General features: G+C 42.0%; 1 protein-coding gene across 4 annotated transcripts in view; it reads left to right on the forward strand.

Annotated features, from left to right (window-relative positions):
• The window catches only part of LOC120992394 (microtubule-associated serine/threonine-protein kinase 4-like), a 301,883-nt gene that overhangs the window by 174,677 nt on the left and 101,395 nt on the right, over nucleotides 1-25,811 (forward strand). For all 4 annotated transcript variants that reach the window (XM_040421360.1, XM_040421359.1, XM_040421358.1 and 1 more), the window contains one exon: nucleotides 24,972-25,041. The gene's annotated coding sequence lies outside the window, so the exon portion shown is untranslated. The remainder of the gene's footprint in view (nucleotides 1-24,971; nucleotides 25,042-25,811) is intronic.

Raw genomic sequence — 25,811 nt, forward strand, 5'->3', positions numbered from 1 at the left:
CTTCTACAAGATTGTTAATAAATATATTGAAGAGAATAGGGCCCAATACTGACCCCTGAGGTGCTCCACTAGTGACAGCGACCCAATCTGAGTGTGTACCGTTAATAACCACCCTCTGTTTTCTATCACTGAGCCAGTTACTTACCCACATACAGACGTTTTCTCCCAGTCCAAGTATTCTCATTTTATATACTAACCTTTCATGTGGTACTGTGTCAAATGCTTTGGAGAAGTCCAGATATATGACATCCATTGATTCACCACTGTCAAGTCTAGAACTTAACTCCTCGTAGAAACTGATTAAATTAGTTTGACATAACCGATCCCTCAGGAAGCCATGCTGATATGGCATTATTTGCTTATTTTTATTGAGGTGCTCCAAGATAGCATCTCTTAGAAAACCTTCAAACAGTTTACCCACAACAGATGTTAAACTTACCGGCCTATAGTTTCCGGGCTCTGTTTTTGGACCATTTTTGAATATTGGCACCAAATTTGCTATGCACCAATCCTGTGGAACACTCCCTATCAGTATAGAGTCCTTAAATATAAGAAATAAGGGTCTGGCTAGGACATTACTTAATTCTCTTAGAATACAGGGGTGTATGTCATCTGGTCCTGGCGATTTGTCTATTTTAATCTTTTCAAGATGCCGCTGTACTTCTTCCTGGGTCAGACAGGGCACTTTTAATGGGGAATTTACTTTTACATTCTGTATTTCATCTGACAGTTTATTTTCCTCAGTGAATACAGTGTAAAAAACATATTTAATAGCTTTTTTTTTTCCTCATTGCTCTCTGCAACTCCCCCTTCATTACTCTGTAGAGGGCCGACACCTTGAGATTTATACTTTTTACCATTTATATAAGTTAAGAACATTTTAGGGTTAGTTTTACTCTAGCAATTAATCTCTCGGTCTCTAGATTGGCTGCTTTTATTTGTTTTTTTACATATTCAATTTTTTTCTTTATAGTTTTTCAGTGCTTCCTCGCTACCCTCCTGTTTTAGTGTTTTAAATGCTTTCTTTTTGTCATTTAATGCTTTCTTTACAGTTCTGTTTATCCACGTTGTTTTTTTCTTGTTCCTTAACCTTTTATTCCCATAAGGTATGTACCTCTCACAATTGCTTTTAAAATATCCCATTTTGTGGCTGTATTTTTATTTTTGAGGAATTGTCCCAGTTAGTTAGGCCTATGGCCTCACTTAATTGGCTACATTTAGCTTGTTTTAAGTTTGGTATTATGTTCCTCCCTGAAGAAATGCTCTTTTGAATGACAATTGGAAGGTTATTACTTTATGGTCATTATTTCCCAGGTGTCCCCCAACCTGCATATCTGTTGTTCTGTCAGGTCTATTGTTTAATATTAAGTCCAGTATGGCTGTCCCTCTAGTCGGGTCCTGAACCAGTTGGGAAAGGTGATTGTCGCGGAGAAAGCGTTCCTTCCCTGCAATCGCCTGCTCGCTAGCGGAGGAGACCGCAGCTATTACATGCAGCGATCTCCTCCACAGCATTGGGAGGAGCGATCGTTATGCCATCTCTCATCACCATGCTGTCTAGGTATTTGCCGGCAGCAGATCGTGATCTTTCAACATGCTGAAAGGTCACAAGGCCCCCATTAATGATCGTTTCCTCGTTCATCGGGTAATCGGTGGCAGTATTAGACTGCCACATGATCACTAACGAGCTTTACTACAGACGCTCTTTATTGATCATCTGACAGAAAATCTGCCGATGTAATACAGGCTTTACTGTAAGGCTTCATCTCATACAAGCTGTAGTTTCCCATAGCCATGCTCTAGATTTCACATTATAATGTTAATGATGTTTATGGATGCTGGAGTTTTTGGCAAACTTTACCTTTTGGACAGCAAAGATAAAATAACAGATTTTCAATTCAGAGTTTATGATCCGTAACCAGACCGCTTGGCATTTCTGGGGCTACAATCAATTTAGTAGTAAACAAAGCTCTCGCAACGCTGTGGCTTGGGGTTGAGCTCTGACGGATGTGAATCTAATCTGATCGGGAACATATTTCCGCAAACTGGCACAGAACACTTGAGAAATAGTGGCAGATTACGGTATCTGTTCCAGTGCCATCAACTTTCTTTGCAGTGGAAAGTTTTCTAGATCCACCTAAAAAAAATATATATATTCTCGGTGGTCACTCATTTCAAGGACTTATTGTTGTGGATATTCAAAATCAGATGTAAAAGTAAGAATATGCAAGAAGGGGCAGATTTATCATGTTCTTCTGAGGTAAATACATAGGGGCAGATTTATCATGTATAAATACATAGGGGGAGAGTTACCAAAACTGGTGCAAAGGAAAACTTCCAAAAGGAGCTCTGAAGAATGAAAGGTGGAATCTGATTGCTTGCTATGGGCAACTAAGCCAGTTTTCCTTTATAGTATCTTCCCCATAGGCTGTCCAGGCCAAATGCATATTTGAGGCATTTGTGCCACTGTTTCCAACATATATGTGTGTGTCAGAAAAAGTGGGTGAATGTGCCTCATTTATTGAAGTTTACCATACTATTTCTTACTGCTATTTGTTTTAAGGAAACATTAGACCTACAACTATGCTCTACTGTTTTCTTCAGGATCATCCATAAAACGCTGCAGGCCGACAGTCCTATAGAAATCCTGCAGGCATGATAGGCGTTAAAGTGGTTTTCTGAGATTATTATACCGCGGACCTATCCTCTAGTCCAACACCCGGGACCCCCGCCGATCAGCTGTTTCAGAAGGCACGGGCGCTTCTGTGAATGCCACTGCTTTTCCTAGGCAGAGTGACAACACTTCAATCAATCAAGTGGCCTAGGAGCAGCTCAGCCCCATTGAAGTGAATGGAGCTGAGCTGCGATACCAAGCCGATATACAATGTACGACGCTGTGCTTGGTGAGAAGAGAGAAGGCCATGGCACTCACAGGAGCGCTGGTGCCTTTTCAAACAGCTGATTGGCAGGGGTCCCGGGTGTCGGACCCCCACCAATCATATACTGATGACCTATCTAAAGGATAGTAAATCAGTAAAAAAAGAACAAAATCTCAGAAAACCCTTTTAGGGTCTATTCACACGTCCGCAAAATGGGTCCGCATCCGTTCCGCAATTTTGCGGAACAGGCGTGGACCCATTCATTTTCAATGAGGCTGGAATGTGCTGTCCACATCCGGATTTGCGGATCCGCACTTCCGTTCCGCAAAAAAATAGAACATGTCCTATTCTTGTCCACAATTGCGGACAAGAAAAGGCATTTTCTATGAGAGTGCCGGCGAAGTGCGGTCCACAAAATGCGGAACGCACATTGCCGTTGTTCGTGTTTTGCAAAGCACATGCAGACGTGTGAATGGACCCTTAATCTCCTGGTAATTTGCCTAGCGGCTAGATGAAGAAGGGGGTCTCCGCTGGGTGGGCAGGACGTAGTGATCTTTTTGCGTGGCTGCAGAGGTGGGGAGGCTGCTGCTCCAGTCAGTTGTCATACAGTCTGTCACATCAGTGTGAGGAGGACAAGGAACAATAATCCCAGCCTACTGGAAATTTCGTGATGCATTGTTGTCTTCAAACAATTCTATTCCGATTCACCACTGAATTCTGGTGCACGCAGTGCTCCAATGAAGCAAGGCCAAGTGTACCCTGCTTTTCTGCCCCCAGATCACAGGACCAGCTTGATTTCTCTAAAGTGTCTCCAATCCTTGACCGCAGACCAGCATCAATTCTGGCTAATATGGACACTGATAGAAAGCTCAGGAGCTGAACAGTGAGCTACCAGTGGTGGTTAGCATCTAAATGGTTCCTTTCAATGGGTAGTGCCAAGTTCAGGATAGGGAATAACTAACTGACCTTGGGAGTCTGACCATTGGGACCCCCATTTATCCTGAGAGTGGGGGACCCTTTTCCCCAATCTGATATAGTAGCAGGTCAGGCATAAACCCTGGCGCTCCATTCTCTCTCTATGGGACTGCCGGAAATAGCCTAGTGTTGCACTCTATTTCTGGCGGATCCGTAGAGTGTGAATGGAGTGGTAGGACACATGCCAGAATGGGGGAACGGTACCTCTGTTCTCTGGATCGCGGTGGGCCCCAGCGATTGTTTATTTTTTCATTATTCCCCTTTAAGATTTGTATCACTGGTAATCTGCTTCCACAAAGCGCTGTTCTCTGGAACCTGCAGAATTCTGAATTTAGCAGAAAATTTTAAATCCTTGAACTTCTCAATTTTTTTTAATTTTTTTTGTGCGACTATATTTTCTGCGTTGATTGCTAGAATTTTATGATCTACAGTGCATATGTATTCTTTTCTACATCCTTTTATATCATATGCACTGTAGAAGAAATCCATCCTTCAGTGAAACTTTCTGTTGAGAAGGAGATATAATAAGACAGCTCATACCCAATCAGACTCCTAATTACTTTCATCTTGCTTTAAGCTATTCATCGTGATCAGCGGCACAGCCGGAGAATTGTCATGAATCACTCCTCATATATGGAGAGCTGATAATTCTGTTATAAGATGTAGAGCTCGCTCTGTCTCATTACTGGGCCTTCCCTCTTACGATCTAAATAGAACGAGTTATTGCCCTTCATTTAAACTAAATTCAAATTTCTAAATAAGCCTGACCTTGCATTTAATTGCTGGGGTCTAGAGCTCACCCATATGAAAAGGGTCAATCACCCTTGCTGTATCCCATCCCTTATCAGGCCGCAATTTATAATATTTAAACAAACGTTTTAGGAAACAGAACATTTATTTTCCTTGGGAAATTAGTGCTTTAGTTTTAACCGCCTTCCCTGTAGGCAAGGATTATATGGAGAAGGCCTCAAGCAAATGGCCATATGATGACTTAAAGGGAATGTGCCATCAGAAAATGACCTATTGTTTAAATCACGTTTTTATGTAAAATTGTATATAATCCTGCAGTTTGACCACTAGGCCTAAAATATGTTAAAGGGGATGTCCCATAAAAAATATTCTACATTTTTCAAGCCAGCACCTGGATCGGAATACTTTTGTAATTGCATATAATTTAAAATTTAGTATAGCCACTAAGTTATTCAATAAAATGCATCTGTATAGCGCCATCTGCTGTTTGCTCTTTTTCTAATTTCTCTGTCCTGCTCATTGAGATGGAAGCACACGCTCAGTTTTATCCTTCAGCTGTCACCAGCTGCAGTAGAAAGGACTCCCCCCTGAGAGTGCATGCCCCCTGAGCTGTCAGCTTGAAATAAATGTAGCAATTGGAGCGATGAAGGGGGAGATCTCTGGATCCATGTTAGTTACAGGACTAGCTCTGTTTTTTAGAACGAGATTGTTGTGTACTATGTGATATCTGATTTTCATTTTTTTTTTTTTACATTAACCACCTCAGCCCCCAGTGCTTAAACACCCTGAAAGACCAGGCCACTTTTTACACTTCTGACCTACACTACTTTCACGGTTTATTGCTCGGTCATGCAACTTACCACCCAAATGAATTTTACCTCCTTTTCTTCTCACTAATAGAGCTTTCATTTGGTGGTATTTCATTGCTGCTGACATTTTTACTTTTTTTGTTATTAATCGAAATTTAACGATTTTTTTTGCAAAAAAATGACATTTTTCACTTTCAGTTGTAAAATTTTGCAAAAAAAACGACATCCATATAGAAATTTTGCTCTAAATTTATAGTTCTACATGTCTTTGATAAAAAAAAAATGTTTGGGTAAAAAAAAAATGGTTTGGGTAAAAGTTATAGCGTTTACAAACTATGGTACAAAAATGTGAATTTCCGCTTTTTGAAGCAGCTCTGACTTTCTGAGCGCCTGTCATGTTTCCTGAGGTTCTACAATGGCCAGACAGTACAAACACCCCACAAATGACCCCATTTCTGAAAGTACACACCCTAAGGTATTCGCTGATGGGCATAGTGAGTTCATAGAACTTTTTATTTTTTGTCACAAGTTAGCGGAAAAAGATGATTTTTTATTTTTTTTTTTTCTTACAAAGTCTCATATTCCACTAACTTGTGACAAAAAATAAAAAGTTCTATGAACTCACTATGCCCATCAGCGAATACCTTGGGGTCTCTTATTTCCAAAATGGGGTCACTTGTGGGGTAGTTCTACTGCCCTGGCATTCTAGGGGCCCAAATGTGTGGTAAGGAGTTTGAAATCAAATTCTGTAAAAAATGACCTGTGAAATCCGAAAGGTGCTCTTTGGAATATGGGCCCCTTTGCCCACCTAGGCTGCAAAAAAGTGTCACACATCTGGTATCTCCGTACTCAGGAGAAGGTGGGGAATGTGTTTTGGGGTGTCATTTTATATATACCCATGCTGGGTGAGAGAAATATCTTGGCAAAAGACAACTTTTCCCATTTTTTTATACAAAGTTGTCATTTGACCAAGATATTTATCTCACCCAGCATGGGTATATGTAAAAAGACACCCCAAAACACATTCCTCAACTTCTCCTGAATACAGAGATACCAGATGTGTGACACTTTTTTGCAGCCTAGGTGGGCAAAGGGGCCCATATTCCAAAGAGCACCTTTCGGATTTCACTCCTCATTTTTTCCTGAATTTGATTTCAAACTCCTTACCACACATTTGGGCCCCTAGAATACCAGGGCAGTATAACTACCCCACAAGTGACCCCATTTTGGAAAGAAGACACCCCAAGGTATTCCGTGAGGGGCATGGCGAGTTCCTAGAATTTTTTATTTTTTGTCACAAGTTAGTGGAAAATGATGATTTTTTTTTTTTTTTTTTTTTTTTTTTCATACAAAGTCTCATATTCCACAAACTTGTGACAAAAAATAAAAACTTCCATGAACTCACTATGCCCATCAGCGAATACCTTGGGGTCTCTTCTTTCCAAAATGGGGTCACTTGTGGGGTAGTTATACTGCCCTGGCATTCTAGGGGCCCAAATGTGTGGTAAGTAGGTAAATGACCTGTGAAATCCGAAAGGTGCTCTTTGGAATGTGGGCCCCTTTGCCCACCTAGGCTGCAAAAAAGTGTCACACATCTGGTATCTCTGTATTCAGGAGAAGTTGAGGAATGTGTTTTGGGGTGTCTTTTTACATATACCCATGCTGGGTGAGATAAATATCTTGGTCAAATGCCAACTTTGTATAAAAAAATGGGAAAAGTTGTCTTTTGCCAAGATATTTCTCTCACCCAGCATGGGTATATGTAAAATGACACCCCAAAACACATTCCCCAACTTCTCCCGATTACGGAGATACCAGATGTGTGACACTTTTTTGCAGCCGAGGTGGGCAAAGGGGCCCATATTCAAAAGAGCACCTTTCGGATTTCACAGGTCATTTTTTACAGAATTTGATTTCAAACTCCTTACCACACATTTGGGCCCCTAGAATGCCAGGGCAGTATAACTACCCCACAAGTGACCCCATTTTGGAAAGAAGAGACCCCAAGGTATTCGCTGATGGGCATAGTGAGTTCATGGAAGTTTTTATTTTTTGTCACAAGTTTGTGGAATATGAGACTTTGTATGAAAAAAAAAAAAAAAAAAAAAATAAGCATTTTCCACTAACTTGTGACAAAAAATAAAAAATTCTAGGAACTCGCCATGCCCCTCACGGAATACCTTGGGGTGTCTTCTTTCCAAATTGGGGTCACTTGTGGGGTAGTTATACTGCCCTGGCATTTTCCAGGGGCCCTAATGTGTGGTAAGTAGGTAAATGACCTGTGAAATCCTAAAGGTGCTCTTTGGAATATGGGCCCCTTTGCCCACCTAGGCTGCAAAAAAGTGTCACACATGTGGTATCGCCGTATTCAGGAGAAGTTGGGGAATGTGTTTTGGGGTGTCATTTTACATATACCCATGCTGGGTGAGAGAAATATCTTGGCAAAAGACAACTTTTCCCATTTTTTTATACAAAGTTGGCATTTGACCAAGATATTTCTCTCACCCAGCATGGGTATATGTAAAATGACACCCCAAAACACATTCCCCAACTTCTCCTGAGTACGGCGATACCAGATGTGTGACACTTTTTTGCAGCCTAGATGCGCAAAGGTGCCCAAATTCCTTTTAGGAGGGCATTTTTAGACATTTGGATACCAGACTTCTTCTCACGCTTTGGGGCCCCTAGAATGCCAGGGCAGTATAAATACCCCACATGTGACCCCATTTTGGAAAGAAGACACCCCAAGGTATTCAATGAGGGGCATGGCGAGTTCATAGAAATTTTTTTTTTTTGGCACAAGTTAGCGGAAATTGATATTTTTAATTTTTTTCTCACAAAGTCTCCCGTTCCGCTAACTTGGGACAAAAATTTCAATCTTTCATGGACTCAATATGCCCCTCACGGAATACCTGGGGGTGTCTTCTTTCCGAAATGGGGTCACATGTGGGGTATTTATACTGCCCTGGCATTCTAGGGGCCCTAAAGCGTGAGAAGAAGTCTGGAATATAAATGTCTAAAAAATTTTACGCATTTGGATTCCGTGAGGGGTAGGGTGAGTTCATGTGAGATTTTATTTTTTGACACAAGTTAGTGGAATATGAGACTTTGTAAGAAAAAAAAAAAAAAATTCCGCTAACTTGGGCCAAAAAAATATCTGAATGGAGCCTTACAGGGGGGTGATCAATGACAGGGGGGTGATCAATGACAGGGGGGGTGATCAATGACAGGGGGGTGATCAATGACAGGGGGGTGATCAATGACAGGGGGGTGATCAGGGAGTCTATATGGGGTGATAACCACAGTCATTGATCACGCCCGTGTAAGGCTTCATTCAGACGTCCGGATGCGTTTTGCGGATCCGATCCATCTATCAGTGCATCCGTAAAAATCATGCGGACATCTGAATGGAGCTTTACAGCGGGGTAATCAATGACCGGGGGGTAATCAGGGAGTCTATATGTGGTGATCACCACAGTCATTGATCACGCCCCTGTAAGGCTTCATTCAGACGTCCGGATGCGTTTTGCGGATCCGATCCATCTATCAGTGCATCCGTAAAAATCATGCGGACATCTGAATGGAGCTTTACAGGGGGGTAATCAATGACAGGGGGGTAATCAATGACAGGGGGGTGATCAGGGAGTCTATATGGGGTGATCACCACAGTCATTGATCATGCCCCTGTAAGGCTTCATTCAGACGTCCGGATGCGTTTTGCGGATCCGATCCATCTATCAGTGCATCCGTAAAAATCATGCGGACATCTGAATGGAGCTTTACAGGGGGGTAATCAATGACAGGGTGGTGATCACCACAGTCATTGATCATGCCCCTGTAAGGCTTCATTCAGACGTCCGGATGCGTTTTGCGGATCGGATCCATCTATCAGTGCATCCGTAAAAATCATGCGGACATCTGAATGGAGCTTTACAGGGGGGTGATCAGGGAGTCTATATGGGGTGATCACCACAGTCATTGATCATGCCCCTGTAAGGCTTCATTCAGACGTCCGGATGCGTTTTGCGGATCCGATCCATCTATCAGTGGATCCGTAAAAATCATGCGGACATCTGAATGGAGCTTTACAGGGGGTTGATCAATGACAGGGGTGTAATCAATGACAGGGGGGTGATCAGGGAGTCTATATGGGGTGATCACCACAGTCATTGATCACGCCCCTGTAAGGCTTCATTCAGACGTCCGGATGCGTTTTGCGGATCCGATCCATCTATCAGTGCATCCGTAAAAATCATGCGGACATCTGAATGGAGCTTTACAGGGGGGTAATCAATGACAGGGGGGTGATCACCACAGTCATTGATCATGCCCCTGTAAGGCTTCATTCAGACGACCGGATGCGTTTTGCGGATCCGATCCATGTATCAGTGCATCCGTAAAAATCATGCGGACGTCTGAATGGAGCTTTACAGGGGGGTAATCAATGACAGGGGGGTAATCAATGACAGGGGGGTGATCAGGGAGTCTATATGGGGTGATCAGGGGTGATTAGGGGTGATCAGGGGCTAATAAGGGGTTAATAAGTGACGGGGGGGGGGGTGTAGTGTAGTGTAGTGGTGCTTGGTGCTACTTTACTGAGCTACCTGTGTCCTCTGGTGGTCGATCCAAACAAAGGGGACCACCAGAGGACCAGGTAGCAGGTATATTAGACGCTGTTATCAAAACAGCGTCTAATATACCTGTTAGGGGTTAAAAAAAACACATCTCCAGCCTGCCAGCGAACGATCGCCGCTGGCAGGCTGGAGATCAACTCTCTTACCTTCCGTTCCTGTGAGCGCGCGCGCCTGTGTGCGCGCGTTCACAGGAAGTCTCGCGTCTCGCGAGATGACGCGTATATGCGTGACTGTGCGCAGCGCTGCCACCTCCGGAACGCGATCCTGCGTTAGGCGGTCCGGAGGTGGTTAATCATGGCATAACCCCTTTAAGACTTCCTGTCTTTTGAGAGCAGCTACATAGGCCTGAGACACAATGGACAGGAGCTGACCCCATTGACTTCTATGGGAGATTTTTCTAGGCATGCTGTGTGACCTGTGAAGAGGTCAGGAGGGAGTAGATAAGCTGTGATATCACCTATTGTGAATGGTGGATCCTGTGTTATCTATACAGAGGTGCTACTTGTCATTGTAATTCTGCCTGCATGATAATGGTAATGGCTACTGAAAAGTTACCTGTACAGAACATTTATACCATTTTTCTTTTAAAAGGGAGTCTGTCATGTCCAAAATCACTTTCAAAGTAAGCAACCCTCCATGTAGGGTGGGTGCCCCAAACCATAACCATACCTTTCATGTGATAATCCAGTACCCTAATCCTGAGGATGATTTCCTAAAGTTAGATGAAGTGGAGATGATGTCCCCCTGGATTTATTTTATTTCACAAAATTTCTTAACATCTGCCAATATTTTTAGTGATGACAAATAATTAATGATTGATATACATAGTTTATTGCCACAACTCATATTAGATACTCATCAGGAGTAAAAAGCCAAACGACTACCAAATTAACTTCCCTTAATTAAAATAATTTTAATTAAGGGAGGTTAATTTGGTAGGTGTTTTACATAGTTTATTGCTTGATTTATAGGTCATTATGAAATTAAAATAATCCAGGGGACGTCATCTTCACTTGATCCATAAGGGTTTTGTGCACCATGGGTGGAGCCACTCTATTCCAAGCACCTGGTTTTTCCTGCGTCATTGCTACCGACCTTGATATATAAGGGATTGTCAATCAAAAATAGGGAGGTTCTGGGTGGCATTGCTGGCAGAGCAGTGGTGCACCCAAAAAATCAGCCTCACCCTCCCTGCACCTCAAAAGTTATTTGCATAAAAATAAAAAGTATTTCTTAGGATTTAGTGAACACATTTTGTGGTTATTTTTCAGGGCACCTACCCTAGGTGACCATATGCAGACCGGAAAACCGATTTTGGAGGTGACACACTCCCTTTAAGGAGTTATCCAGAATTTTGATATTGATGGCCTATTCTCAGGATAGGTCATCTATATCAGATCAGCGGGGGTCTGACACCCAGCACTCCCCAGTGATCAATTGTTTGAAGAGGCCACTGCGCTGACCAGAACTCCAGTGGGCGCTCTGATCTCCTCACAGTGTTTCCAAGTACAGCGCTGTACATTGGATAGAGGCTGTGCTTGGTATTGCAGTTAAGGCCCGTTTAATTAAATGGGACTGAGCTGCACATAGGACATGTGACATGACGTCACTGGAATGGAAGAGGCCTAAGGCTTCACAGAGCACTATGGCCTCTTCAAACAGCTGATCGGCATGGGTGCTAGGAGTTAGACCCCCACCGATCAGATATTGATGACCCATCCTGAGGATAGTCCATCAATATTAAAACCCCTTTAAGTTAAATAAATACTGGTAAATTTCTACAGGATTTGTGACAGAATCATTACCATGGTTGAACAGGATGGACTTATGCCTTTTTTGGACCATACTAATTATGAAACATAACCATTCATAAAATGTTCTATCTTTACTGGAGGGTCTACCAGGCCAGAGTTTGGCTGCATGGAGTATTGCACTTTATGTATTACTGCTGCCTAGTAAACTAAGACTGATGGAGGACCCAGGACCTCCCAACACTCAGCACAAGAGCTGTAAAAAATACTGTACATATGTGAATAGGCAGAGATTACTATGGTTCTTCAGAAGGGCAAAAAAAAAACATAATTTCGAACACTGTAGTTGATAAATTTTGGACATGTAACCTCTGCCCCGGCCAAATTCTGCCTGTGATGACCCGTTTATGGGAGAGACCTACCTAAGCTCTGCCCATTTTCAGCACGCACCAAATTTGCCAGGACTGTCTCTCAAAATTAGGGGCAGTACCTGCAAAAAAAATTCAAATTAGCACAATCGCGTTTATAAAATTGGCCACAGACGGTCTAACCTAGTCTTATGCCCGCACCATGTATCCCAGTCTCAGCACTTACGCAGTGCATCTTCTGGTGCTCTCCAACTGAGCAACCTGCCATCTTGCGCCTGTGCTGCCTCCTGGTCTCAGTGCTGCTTTAGAGAGCAGCAGAAGATCCACTGCGCAAGCACCAAGGCTGGGGCACATGGCTCAGGCATAAGAAGACTCTGGTGCTCAGAGTGCTCTGGCCAGCCCCTCAATGCTCCAGTAAGCTTATTTGCATATGAATAAAAACTCAATGTACTGTCATAATCAGGGTATTGTTTTTATCAGCATGATCAACCCAAGCAGGCTGTATGCCTGGTGTAATAAAGTTGATCTTGCTGACAGATGCTCTTTAAGGGCTCTCACAAATATCCTGTTCTCCTTGTGGTTGCAGTCTTTTTTTTAATTATTTTTTTATATATAATAAATTGCTTTCTCCACGCTGGATGTTAGGTTGCAGTCGTACTTGGGCTTTTGTGCATGAGATGCTACAAACGTCCTTCAAGAGATCAGAAGTATAATAGATGACAAATGACAACCGGAGCTCAAAAGCTTCTAGCTAGATGTTTGCTGTTACATACTGAATCATTGTATGCTCCTCAGTGTTTGCCAGTGCTTGTATCTCAGTCTGTTATAATATTACATTATGCTGCCCTCTTTATTGCTTCTTATATAATGCATATATCACTGTGCTATTATCGTGTCTCCCTCACAACCATATGCTCATCTGCAGTTACTACGGTGGAGCTTCCTCTGTAACTTCTCGTAAAATGCATCCATGATTCCGTCTGCATCGGCCATGTGTCTGTTTTATGTCTGATTTACTGCTAGAAATGAGAAACTTACACATTTTCATATACGGTTGTCTTTTTTAACCTTTTGTTTGTTTTCTGTAGTTTTTTTATATGCATATCCCAGGGAGAAGAAAGAAAACGTTCCCCAAGCTTTTCTCTAGGAATGTTTTTCTTCTCTGCAGGGAAAATAGATCAAATCAATACTGTCTGATTACTACGACTGTCAGGCCATGCAGGGAGTTTTGCAAAAGTTTCAAGTTACAGACCTTTTGTCTTTTCAGTGAAGCTGTCGTACACCGAGGCCCATGTATGTAGTTAAAGAGGATGTATATTAAAGCTGTTTTCCAGGCCTTAAATATTGATGACCTATAATATCTGATCGGTGGGAATCTGACTTCTGGTACCCCCGCTGATCACCCATAGAAGGGGCCCGAAGATCAGCTGATTGCTAGGCCAGATTCTGTTTAAAAAGTGGTGTCTGACAACGGCCTACTACCCTATGCTCATTCATAACGCAGGCACACTCAGCCAAGTATGCATGTGCATAGGGGAGAGCCTACTAAAGAATATGGCGAGTGCCAGCTTTTACCTCCTGCTCTTGTGGGGTAATGAGACTATCTCAATATTTATGGCATATAGATTGGACCTCTGGGGCTTGCTCATATCTGAAGAACGCGGCCCCCGCTGCGAATGGAGAGAACGCCACACATGCGTGGTGTCCTCCCTATTCATTGGTTTGGGACTTCCAAAAATAGCTAAGCCAGTGTGCTTGACTATTTTTGGAAATCTCATAGCAACGAATGGAGAGCAAGCCATGCATGTGTGGCCACCTCTTTATTCACTGCTATGGGACTCGAGCCATTGCAATGAAAGGGAGGGGTGACCATGCATGCGTGGCTTTCTCACCACTTACTTTGTGGCCCTGTTCTTGAGTTACAAGCAGGTCCCAGAGATGGTACCCACACCTATCGGACATTTACTTACATGTCCTATCAATATGCCATAAATATCCTTTGAGGATACTCCTTTAATGGGGGAATTGAGGATGACCACTGACAATCTTGAAGCCATGTCTATCGCCAGCTGAAGAATGAACACAGTAGATTCTCCTTCCCTTGTAGAACCTACTGGAACATGCTGCCATTGTCAGTGCTGGATTACCGCCCGTCATCATAAACAGAGCACACATTCATTTACATCCTCTGCATGGGAGATATGTATATGACCATGCCATTTCCTGGCATGTTATACCTGCAAGGGGCTGATTTTGGTATCATTTGAAGTGGGCTCGGCCACCTCTCATTATTTAGAATTTCTACCGTCGTAGTTGCCAGCAGTTTACAATATCAATTATAATTAATCCTCTTATTCCCTTGGTGCTAATGTGCATTCGGTGCATCGCAAACACTTGTTTTTCCCCCCACCGTAGACAGCTATTAAAAGTGCATTAATAATGAACGGAGTGAGATCAACATATGTCTTTTCAAAAAGATTTGCATTTCTTCCCTCTAAAGTGAAGATGTACTACTTTGCTCATCTAATTACCAAACAATGAAACCGTTTAATTAATCTAGATATCCATTTCTTAACAATAACGACTTCCCAAATGAGGCACCCTGTGTGTGGCAATGGTGGGGAGCGCCAGTTTGCTATGCTGATTACCTATTCATTTCGCCACTTCTCCCCCAGGAAGACTGAGTTAATTACCTGCCCGCCACTTAGTGTTACTTTAGCGGGTCACAAATATTAACCGTAATCCCTGCAGTATATCGACATTATCGCACAACTGAATACATACAACAGCCAAAAAAATCCCTGGGAACAGCAGGATTTAAGTAATAAGCGAGCCTAGCACATATGGGCAGGGAATTCACTGGCACCAGTTTTCATTTAAAAGTCTCTCGGGCATTAACTTGCAGATGGGTGGATGAATGCAGAGTGCAAAATGCTGGAAGATGAAGGTCACATATCAGATTTTTTTTTCTCTTATCTGACATGGGCTTTGTATGTGTATAGGTATGTGCAGCTTTATTTTCTGCATTTTTTCCTTTGATTTATTTTTTTATACATTTAACAATTATGTGTGTGTGTGTGTGTGTGTATATATATATATATATATATATATATAGGTGTTTGTGTATGTGTGTGTGTGTGTGTATATATATATATATATATATATATATATATATATATATATTGATGAGCAGCACACAAATCCAAAAACGGTGCAATTCCTTGAAGCAGACCAAGGACCTGATCCTATTAGATATATGTAAAAAAGGCCAAGGCAGCACTCTGGTGTGGAGTGCTGCCTTGTCCTTTTTTACATATATATATACACTCACCTAAAGAATTTTTAGGAACACCATACTAATACCGGTGTTGGACCCCTTTTTGCCTTCAGAACTGCCTTAATTCTACGTGTCATTGATTCAACAAGGTGCTGATAGCATTCTTTAGAAATGTTGGCCCATATTGATAGGATAGCATCTTGCAGTTGATGGAGATTTGAGGGATGCACATCCAGGGCACGAAGCTCCCGTTCCACCACATCCCAAAGTCTTCAACAGTCCAATTTTGGTGAGCTCGTGCAAATTGTAGCCTCTTTTTCCTATTTGTAGTGGAGATGAGTGGTACCCGGTGGGGTCTTCTGCTGTTGTATCCCATCCGCCTCAAGGTTGTGCGTGTTGTGGCTTCACAAATGCTTTGCTGCATACCTTGGCTGTAACGAGTGGTTATTTCAGTCAACGTTGCTCTTCTATCAGCTTGAATCAGTCGGCCCATTCTCCTCTGACCTCTAGCATCCACAAAGCATTTTTGCCCACAGGACTGCCGCATACTGGATGTTTTTCCCTTTTCACACCATTCTTTGTAAACCCTAGAAATGGTTTTGCATGAAAATCCCAGTAACTGAGCAGATTGTGAAATACTCAGACCGGCCCGCCTGGCACCAACAACCATGCCACGCTCAAAATTGCTTAAATCACCTTTCTTTCCCATTCTGACATTCAGTTTGGAGTTCAGGAGATTGTCTTGACCAGGACTACCCCCCTAAATGCATTGAAGCAACTGCCATGTGATTGGTTGACTAGATAATTGCATTAATGAGAAATAGAACAGGTGTTCCTAATAATTCTTTAGGTGAGAGTGTGTGTGTATATATATATATATATATATATATATATATATATATATAGTATTACATTGGGGGGGGGGAGTAAATTATTTAAATGGATGCACTATTTAAGACGAATATCTTAACCGAAGACATTTTGGTTTATTTTTTTGCATGTGCTCACCAGATCCTCAGTCCTAGTAAATCCATAACCATAGTGATCTATCCTTGTTTCCTGATTTTTCACTGAGCTCAGATCTAGTAATCTTAAAGATGGCATAAGCGTAAACAGGCTGTCTAGACCTGCACTAGATCGGCCGTGCGCTCACGGTATCACAGGTATCCACAATCCGAAAGATACGGAGCGGAAGGCCAGAGAAGCACTGCAGTCCCAATGCCCGGCTTTGGTGTCACACGTTTGTGTGCATGAGTCCGAACTCTATACCAACTATTGTTGGCTTACTTTGAGACAGATTATGCCAGAATTGCACTGAAATTATGCCGCAAAAAAAAATCAAAATTTTGAGCTGTATTCTTTTTTTTTTTTTGCTGGTTAAAATGTGGTTCGTGTGGGTTGGGTCCCTAATAGTTTCTGAGTTTCACATTAGACCAGACATTCTAGAAAGTTGGCAGAATTATCACAGTGGTTGATGCTAGATGATAAATCGAGCACCTTGAGACTTGGGATACACTGCAACTTTTTGTAGCGATACACTGCACCTGCAGATGCGTTTATCACAAAGTATGAACACAGAAGTTTTTGCAATTATTATTATTTTTTTTTTATGCTTAGCTGATCCTTACATGCTTTCCTTTCCCTTCCCCCAACGTAAAGTTAACAAGTGTTCTCCAGACAAATGATGACTGTCAGGCAATATTAGGTTAGGATGGTATTTAGCTTCCGGCTATGGAATTAAACATAATTACAGTATTTGTTTCCATTATCATTTTTGCCTTCCTCTTTTAAGTTAAATGCAAATAGATTGAATTTAGAAAATAAATCTTTACATTATTATTGAGCTGAGATTTAATGTATTTTATCAAAGGAAGATAAGCATATTATGTCATGGTGGGTCCAAACTTGAATAAGAGCTCCTGCAGAGATATATGAAGCCCGTTAAATGGAGGAATAATATATTGCTTTTAACTGCAGTGCAAATAAAGATAACATTGTCAACCATACACATTGGACTATGGTCGTCCCAAACCACCATTTTCAGTGGGATCGGGCAACAATATAATGTATATGAGGAGCTCCCAACTCTTTCTGAACAGATGAGGTCAGGAATAAGAAATATCAGGAACATTGAATTTCTGTGCCTGGTTGGGGGATGAGATGCCATCAGAAGTGTCTGACAGTAGCTTTCTCCTCTCTCCCCATTATAAACACATGCATGCTCAGCAAAACAGAACATGTACTGTATGTATATTAGGAGGAGTCAGGAGTGATGGTGTTCAGCCAAGTGAGTGTCTGGTTGACAGCTATATTGAATGTGTATGGGCACGTTAAGGGTCCCTTTATTTCCTACACCTAGAAATCAGTCAAGTTGCTTAGGTCGACAGTTGCCACTTTCTACTACTGCTGTTGTAGTATTATTTTTAATGTATGAATATATGCAATATGACATTTAAGCCCCAACCCTTGGATCAACCACAACATTCCCACTTTGGAATAGTATTGCGTAAGTCCACCACTTTACAGCCTGATTTGCAGGATTGTCCAGCAGAATCTTGACTGTTGACAAGTATCAATTAGCTCCCTCTAGTGGTGGCTGCAGGCAACCAACATTATATCTTAATTTAAATAAATGGGAAATCTTGGTGGACATTTACCAAGGTGATGCTCCATTTGCAAAGCATTGCCAATCCCCTATGGCTTTGGGTCCTAGCTCCTGCCATTATGCATATGTTGGGCACCCCATAATATATCACTGTTTTTGGTGGGGGTCTTTAGATTCTCTGACATCGCAGTATTTTCTATATTTAGTGCTTTTTCTCATCAGCAGGATATTGTTCAAAAGAGTTTGAGGTCGTTTTTTTTTGTTTGTCTTTGTTGCAGTCAGCAGGTCTAGCTGTCACCTCCTTCGGGATGACACAGATGACTTTCACTGGATGTGTTAATCTATTCACAATTCTGTCTCTTCACAAAGTCATTGCAAAAGTACAGGACGCGGTGATCTGCTTCCAACAGATGGTGATAAATAGATGTATAAATGGACACCAAGTAACAGGAATCATTAGACCCCAGGGATGGTCTAGTGCATTAATCAAATATGCTAAAGTATCTCAATTAATGAGCACCACTGCTAGATGATTGGGGAACATAGTATTTTTAACATATGAATGATTTTCTTCAAGCATATATTGTACACTGCTCAAAAAAATAAAGGGAACACAAAAATAACACATCCTAGATCTGAATTAATTAAATATTCTTCTGAAATACTTTGTTCTTTACATAGTTGAATGTGCTGACAACAAAATCACACAAAAATTAAAATCAAATTTTTCAACCCATGGAAAAACACACTACAGGCTGATCCAACTTTGATGCAATGTCCTTAAAACAAGTCAAAATGAGGCTCAGTAGTGTGTGTGGCCTCGACTTGCCTGTATGACCTCCCTACAACGCCTGTGCATGCTCCTGATGAGGTGGCGGACGGTCCCCTGAGGGATCTCCTCCCAGACCTGGACTAAAGCATCTGTCAACTCCTGGACAGTCTCTGTGGTGCAACGTGACATTGGTGGATAGAGCGAGACATGATGTCCCAGATGTGCTCAATTGGATTCAGGTCTGGGGAACGGGCGGGCCAGTCCATAGCATCAATGCCTTCGTCTTGCAGGAACTGCTGACACACTCCAGCCACATGAGGTCTAGCATTGTCTTGCATTAGGAGGAACCCAGAGCCAACCGCACCAGCATATGGTCTCACAAGGGGTCTGAGGATCTCATCTCGGTACCTAATGGCAGTCAGGCTACCTCTGGCGAGCACATGGAGGGCTGTGCGGCCCTCCAAAGAAATGCCACCCCACACCATTACTGACCCAATGCCAAACCGGTCATGCTGGAGGATGTTGCAGGCAGCAGAATGTTCTCCACGGCGTCTCCAGACTCTGTCACGTCTGTCACATGTGCTCAGTGTGAACCTGCTTTCATCTTTGAAGAGCACAGGGCGCCAGTGGCGAATTTGCCAATCTTGGTGTTTCTCTGGCAAATGCCAAACGTCCTGCACGGTGTTGGGCTGTAAGCGCAACCCCCACCTGTGGACGTCGGGCCCGTCATATCACCCTCATGGAGTCTGTTTCTGACCGTTTGAGCAGACACATGCACATTTGTGGCCTGCTGGAGGGTCATTTTGCAGGGCTCTGGCAGTGCTCCTCCTGTTCCTCCTTGCACAAGGCAGAGGTAGCGTCCTGCTGCTGGGTTGTTGCCCTCCTACGGGCCTCCTCCACGTCTCCTGATATACTGGCCTGTCCTCCTGGTAGCGCCTCCATGCTCTGGACACTACGCTGACAGACACAGCAAACCTTCTTGCCACAGCTCGTATTGATGTGCCATCCTGGATAAGCTGCACTACCTGAGCCACTTGTGTGGGTTGTAGACTCCGTCTCATGCTACCACTAGAGTGAAAGCACCGCCAGCATTCAAAAGTGACCAAAACAATCAGCCAGGAAGCATAGGAACTGAGAAGTGGTCTGTGGTCACCACCTGCAGAACCACTCCTTTATTGGGGGTGTCTTGGCTAATTGCCTATAATTTCCACCTGTTGTCTATCCCATTTTCACATCAGCATGTGAAATTAATTGTCACTCAGGTGTTGCTTCCTAAGTGGACAGTTTGATTCACAGAAGTGTGATTGACTTGGAGTTACATTGTGTTGTTTAAGTGTTCCCTTTATTTTTTTGAGCAGTGTATATGAGCTGGTCTTTTAGTCTGACGTGCACATCTGTACTTCAGAATGATGCTCTTCTAGCACATCGTGTGGACATGTGCTGTATACACTGAATGCTACTTGCTACCTGTCCATAAGTTCAGGGACAGCCTGCAAACGCCCACTTCTGGTTGGTATTGTAATAAATAAAAATGTGCCTACGATTTTATTTTTTCTTAAAATTGAAATACACGTTGTCAGAAAATGACCTATTGTTTAAATAAAGTTTTCATGTTCAACATATTTGAGAATTTTTGTTAATGTTTATAAATTTTTCATGCCATTATCTATTTTTTAAAGAAATCTTTAATTCCTTCACTTCTCACGCTGCCTATTGAGCCTAATAATTGGCTGGCAATCCTTGTTTTCTAGAGATCACTTCTCAGCAGTCATCTCCTTGTCATCACAGGCAGGATTATAATAGCAGATAAAGCATTTGTATACATAATTTAGGATCCACTATTCACAATAAATGCTGATGACTGCTTGTTTACTCCCCCTCCCTGTACAAGGACCTCTGCATAGGTCACAGAACATGTCTAGAAAGCTCTCCCTTAGATGTCAGAGTGATCTCCTGTCCATTGGACCTGTGGTTCATGTGGCTGATGCAAGCACATCTTTAAGTGCTGTTCCCAGCAGCTAAGGCAGGAGGGTTACCCCCATGATCCTCTACAGAAAATAAAATGAAAAGGTTTGAATTACTAAAGAAAAATGTACACGATACCCTAGAAATGAATGTATGTTTTCACAGGGCGTAACCACTGTGAATTTATGTGTTGGAACTCTACAGATTTCCACAGTACTAGTACTGTCCTTCATCTTTGTGTTAACCTATACATTCAATTGAAAAGCTTGTATATAATGATTGTTTCCATGCGGTCACACTTCTTACCTGATGTAAAACAGGGTTCATATACACATGCATGCCGACATATATTGGCCTCTGTTCACATCATGTTAAGATGGAGGTATATTGGAGGTTTTCTTTGGCAGGATATCTGGATGCATGACTGTGACGTATCCCATTGTCTAGACATACATTGGGATATTTCGGTAATAAAAAAAAATATATATATATATAGTGCCTGTTACTTTTTATTTTTTTAACTGTATACCTTTGTGCTGAATAGCCTATGCAACTATGCTATTCCACACATTATAAGCGATACAGATGTATCTGCAGAGGATAAAAGATTGGCCTTTGGGCGAATGTAGCGATATGGATGCCTTTGGCGTATACACCAGAACGCTTTTCCTGAAGTAGTGTTCCTAACCAAATGTATGCTCTTTTCATGATGCCAGCACAAACTGGTGCCTGCCAACAAGCACAGCATTCATTATAATAACATTTCTTATAATCTGCCAACCAGTGGTCCAGAGATCCCCATAATCTGGCATGAAATACAGTAAATTGTTCCATACTGGATTATCAGATACATTGCCTTGATAATCTGCAACTAGTCAGGCTCAGGGGTCCTTCTAGGAGTATTTGTAAAGTGTGTTTTTGTGCACCTGTAGACCCCATGATAGTGCTTACTACACCTAGCATGCCCACCTAAGGTTTTTATTTTTTTTGCAGTTCTGTTATGTAAACCAGAATGTAAAAACGTGATTGTATAGAAATGTGTAAGAAAAAGAGAGTTTCTGCCAGGTTAGGGGTAGGACAGTTCAGTTAGGGCTGCACTTAAAGGCCTCTTGCACACGAACGATACGGATTAGGTCCGGATGTGTTCAGGAAAACTCGCACCACTTTGCAAGCGAGTTCAGTCAGTTTTGTTTGCGATTGCGTTCAGTTGTTCAGTTTTTATCGTGCGGGTGAAATGCGCATTGATGCGTTTTTCACGCGCATGATAAAAAACTGAAGGTTTACAAATATCTCCTAGCAACCATCAGTGAAAAATGTATTGCATCCACACTTGCTTCCAGATGCGTTGCGTTTTTCACTGAAGCCCCATTCACTTCTATGGGGCCAGGGCTGCGTGAAAAACGTAGAATATAGAACATGCTGCGTTTTTCACGCAATGCAGAACTGATGCGTGAAAAAAAACCACTCATGTACACAGACCCATTGAAAGAAATGGGTCAGGATTCAGTGCGGGTGCTACGCGTTCACGTCACGCATTGCACCCGTGCGGAAAACTCGCTCGTGTGAAAGGGGCCAAAGGGATTGCCCACTTTCTGGCTTCTTTTGAATATCACCGTTTAGCTTTCCGTTCTTCTGATCTATCAGAAGAAGTAGAGAGGAAAAAAAAATTGAATCCTGTAAAAAAAAAAAAAAAAAATCTGTTGTCCTCCGTTTGAGCCATTTCCGTCTCAGATACGTTTTGTTGTTTTTTTTACATGGGAAAAAAAGCCCCGCATGCTGTACTATTTTTCCCGTCTAAAAAAACCGATCTCAGATGAAAATGGCTCAAATAAATGGCAACTGATGCAACAGGATCCATTTTTTTTCTCCTGACAGATCAGAAGAACAAAAGCTAAACAGTAATGTGAACCCAGCCTAAGATGACTATATGAAACTATTATCAAATAAGAAAAGGCTCCACCAGCAAACTACTGAGCTCAGCCTTTCAGTTACCAGCTGAAAAAAAGAGATCAAATCAATAGAAATATAGGCTGGCTCACAGTAGTTTGCATTAAATTTTTTTATTAATACACTAAATTAAATGACTTGTACCATCATACAACATACATACATGCATACATGTGTAAATATAGGTGTATAAGTGCGGAGCTCACGCACAATCCTATATATCTGGAGTACTCCTAATAGGACCAAATGGCTAGAGTGAGGCTGCAAGAGATATTCAAATGAACCGCTTGTATGTCCAGGACATGGATGGCAATTTGCCAGGTGATTGAAACAAAAGTTCAAACAAAGATTACAAAATGTCCTTGCTGTATTCTCATCAGAGAGGTTCTGCATTCACATAACCTGTAACAGATCTTAGCCGCAACTGTTAGGCAGTGCTCCACTTACTTTTTCGCTTGCGGAGCAAGATTTCAGACAAGCTCACTCAGCGTCTCACGTGTCCAGCCAGGTAACGAATCGCTGGGTTAGTGACGCAGGCGTCTGAAGCCGTCAGACCAACGGAAGCTGGTTGAGCTGAGCTGAGCTGGTAATTGCCTTAGCCTGTCAGGCCGGCAGCAGTAGATGTTACAAGGTTTTACCTTGATTTGCGGCAATAGTGACACAGGTGTAGTCCACTTTTTGAGTAGTTAGTGAATGCAAACCTTTAAAGCGGTATAGGACGTCTTCGGATACTTTAAAAATCCTCAAAGAACTGGAAATTGAAGCAAAGTCATCCTCTTGCAAAAAACCGCACCGACAGCCTTGGTCTGTCGGTGCATCTGTTGTCCTGTTTGCATCTGTTGCCCTCCGTTTGAGCCATTTCCGTCTCAGATACGTTTTTTTTTTTTTTACATGGGAAAAAAAGCCCCGCATGCAGTACTATTTTTCCCGTCTAAAAAACCGATCTCAGATGAAAATGGCTCAAATAAATGGCAACTGATGCAACAGGATCCATTTTTTTTTCTCCTGACAGATCAGAAGAACAGAAAGCTAAACAGTAATGTGAACCCAGCCTAAGATGACTATATGACCTGAATATAGCCTTTATTGATTTTCTTTATTTTCTATATTTTTTATGTATATATTTTGCTATATTCCAAAAGCCATGTCCCCTTGTTGGGCAAATCCTCTGTGCTGTCCACACAAAAGACCTGTCTGTAAGATGGCTGCTGATGGCACATCACTTAGCCTTCTCCACCCAAATACACCACATCCGACATCTGTACTTGCAAAGTTGGGTGTTTAGTGTACGTGTTGTATATTTGAATGGAGGAGGTCACATAACCCTCCATCAGCGGCCATCTTATGGACAGGACCTCTATGTGGGCAGCACAAAACACTTGTCATACAAGGGAGAATACCTTTTGAGATGTAGAAAATGGACAAAATATTAACAAAGACTATATTAGTAAGTACCATATAATCATCTCACAAACACAGTGATCAATATTAGCCAGAAAGTGTCCAAGCCCTTTAATTGTTGAGAAGTATTTATTTATTTACGCACTACTATATTCCGCAGCGCTTTACAGACATTATCATCCAACTGTCCACAATGGGGCTCACAATCTAAGTTCCCCATCAGTCTGTCTTTGGAGTGTGGGAGGAAACCGGGGAGAACCTACAAACTCCATGCAGATGTTGTCTTAGGTCGGATTCGAACCTAGGACCCCAGCGCTGCAAGGCACCAGTGTTAACCACTAAGCCACAGTGCTGCCGGTATTACTAGTATGCTTGTTTAAACAGATAGTATAGAAGGCTATATATGTGTATGTATGTTTATATCACAGTCTGGAATGGATGAGAATTTGGCCCTTCATTGGCCCCATGCTATAAAATAAGACTGACATGGTAAAGTTGCAAAAGTCTATCACATCATGGTGGCCTCAGGACTTCAAAACAATTGACTTGGGGCCCTAAGGATTCTGGATTAGCAGATTTTTATTGTATTTACCAGAAAATCAATGATCAATTGAGATTACGACAAAATTATTCTCACAGTGATCTTCGTGATCAAAATGAGACCTAATTGGTTTTTCTTCCAGGTAAAACAGTATCATCAGCCCGTGCTAGAATATACATTGTCAGTGTTGTACAAGATAATGCAACCTCTGGTTTTCTGTTTTTGCATTTTTTTTTTTACATTTGTAACCTCTTTATACTATATTTATATGTATTCTTTTCTCTCCACCATTCCCCATAGGAAGCAGCCCACAAGACAGCCCGAGGAACTTCTCCCCCAGCGCATCCGCTCATTTTTCATTTGCACGAAGGTAGAGGCTTAGTCCAAAGTACATGGGGCACCATTTTTCTTCCAATAGAGCATAATTAGCATCCTAATCTTGTCTAATTGCTTTCTAATGTTTGGTGGCTGGCTAGAAAATAACACATTCTTCATGATTATTAATTTGCATGCCTAGTTTATTTGCAAATTCTCACAGTAGGCGCTGGTTTTAAATAAACACAACATGTCAATCCATTTCTATCGCCCATTCCGTTCATATGACACTTATTACATTATCATAATGCTGCTGCACAAATATTCTGTTCTTTTGTGGTTATAAAGCTGAGAAAATTGTCAGAAGACAATAGGACATTTCAGGAGATATTTGTATTTTACTTGCTCCTGTAAAGGGAACGCGCAACATTGTAATGATTTTTGATGTTGTGAATTCCAGTCTCACCGCCGATCTACTAAACTGTTATCCCATAATGCTGTGACTACAGTTCAGTAGATCTTTGGTGAGACTGGAATTCACAACATCTTAAATCATTACAGTGTTGAGAGTTCACTCAGTGGCGGACTAGGACATTAAAGTGGCCCCCTGGGCATACCAGTCTTACCGCCGATCTACTGAACTGATATCACATAATGCTGTGACTATAGTTCAGTAGATCGGCGGCGAGACTGTAATTCACAACATCCTAAATAATTACAGTGTTAAGAGGTCACTCAGGGGCGGACAAGAACATTAAAGTGGCCCCTGGGCATACTAGTCTCACTGCCGATCTACTGAACTTGTATCACATAAGGCTGTGACTA

This window comes from Bufo bufo, chromosome 2, assembly GCF_905171765.1.
Source record: "Bufo bufo chromosome 2, aBufBuf1.1, whole genome shotgun sequence".
Taxonomy (NCBI): Eukaryota; Metazoa; Chordata; class Amphibia; order Anura; family Bufonidae; genus Bufo; species Bufo bufo.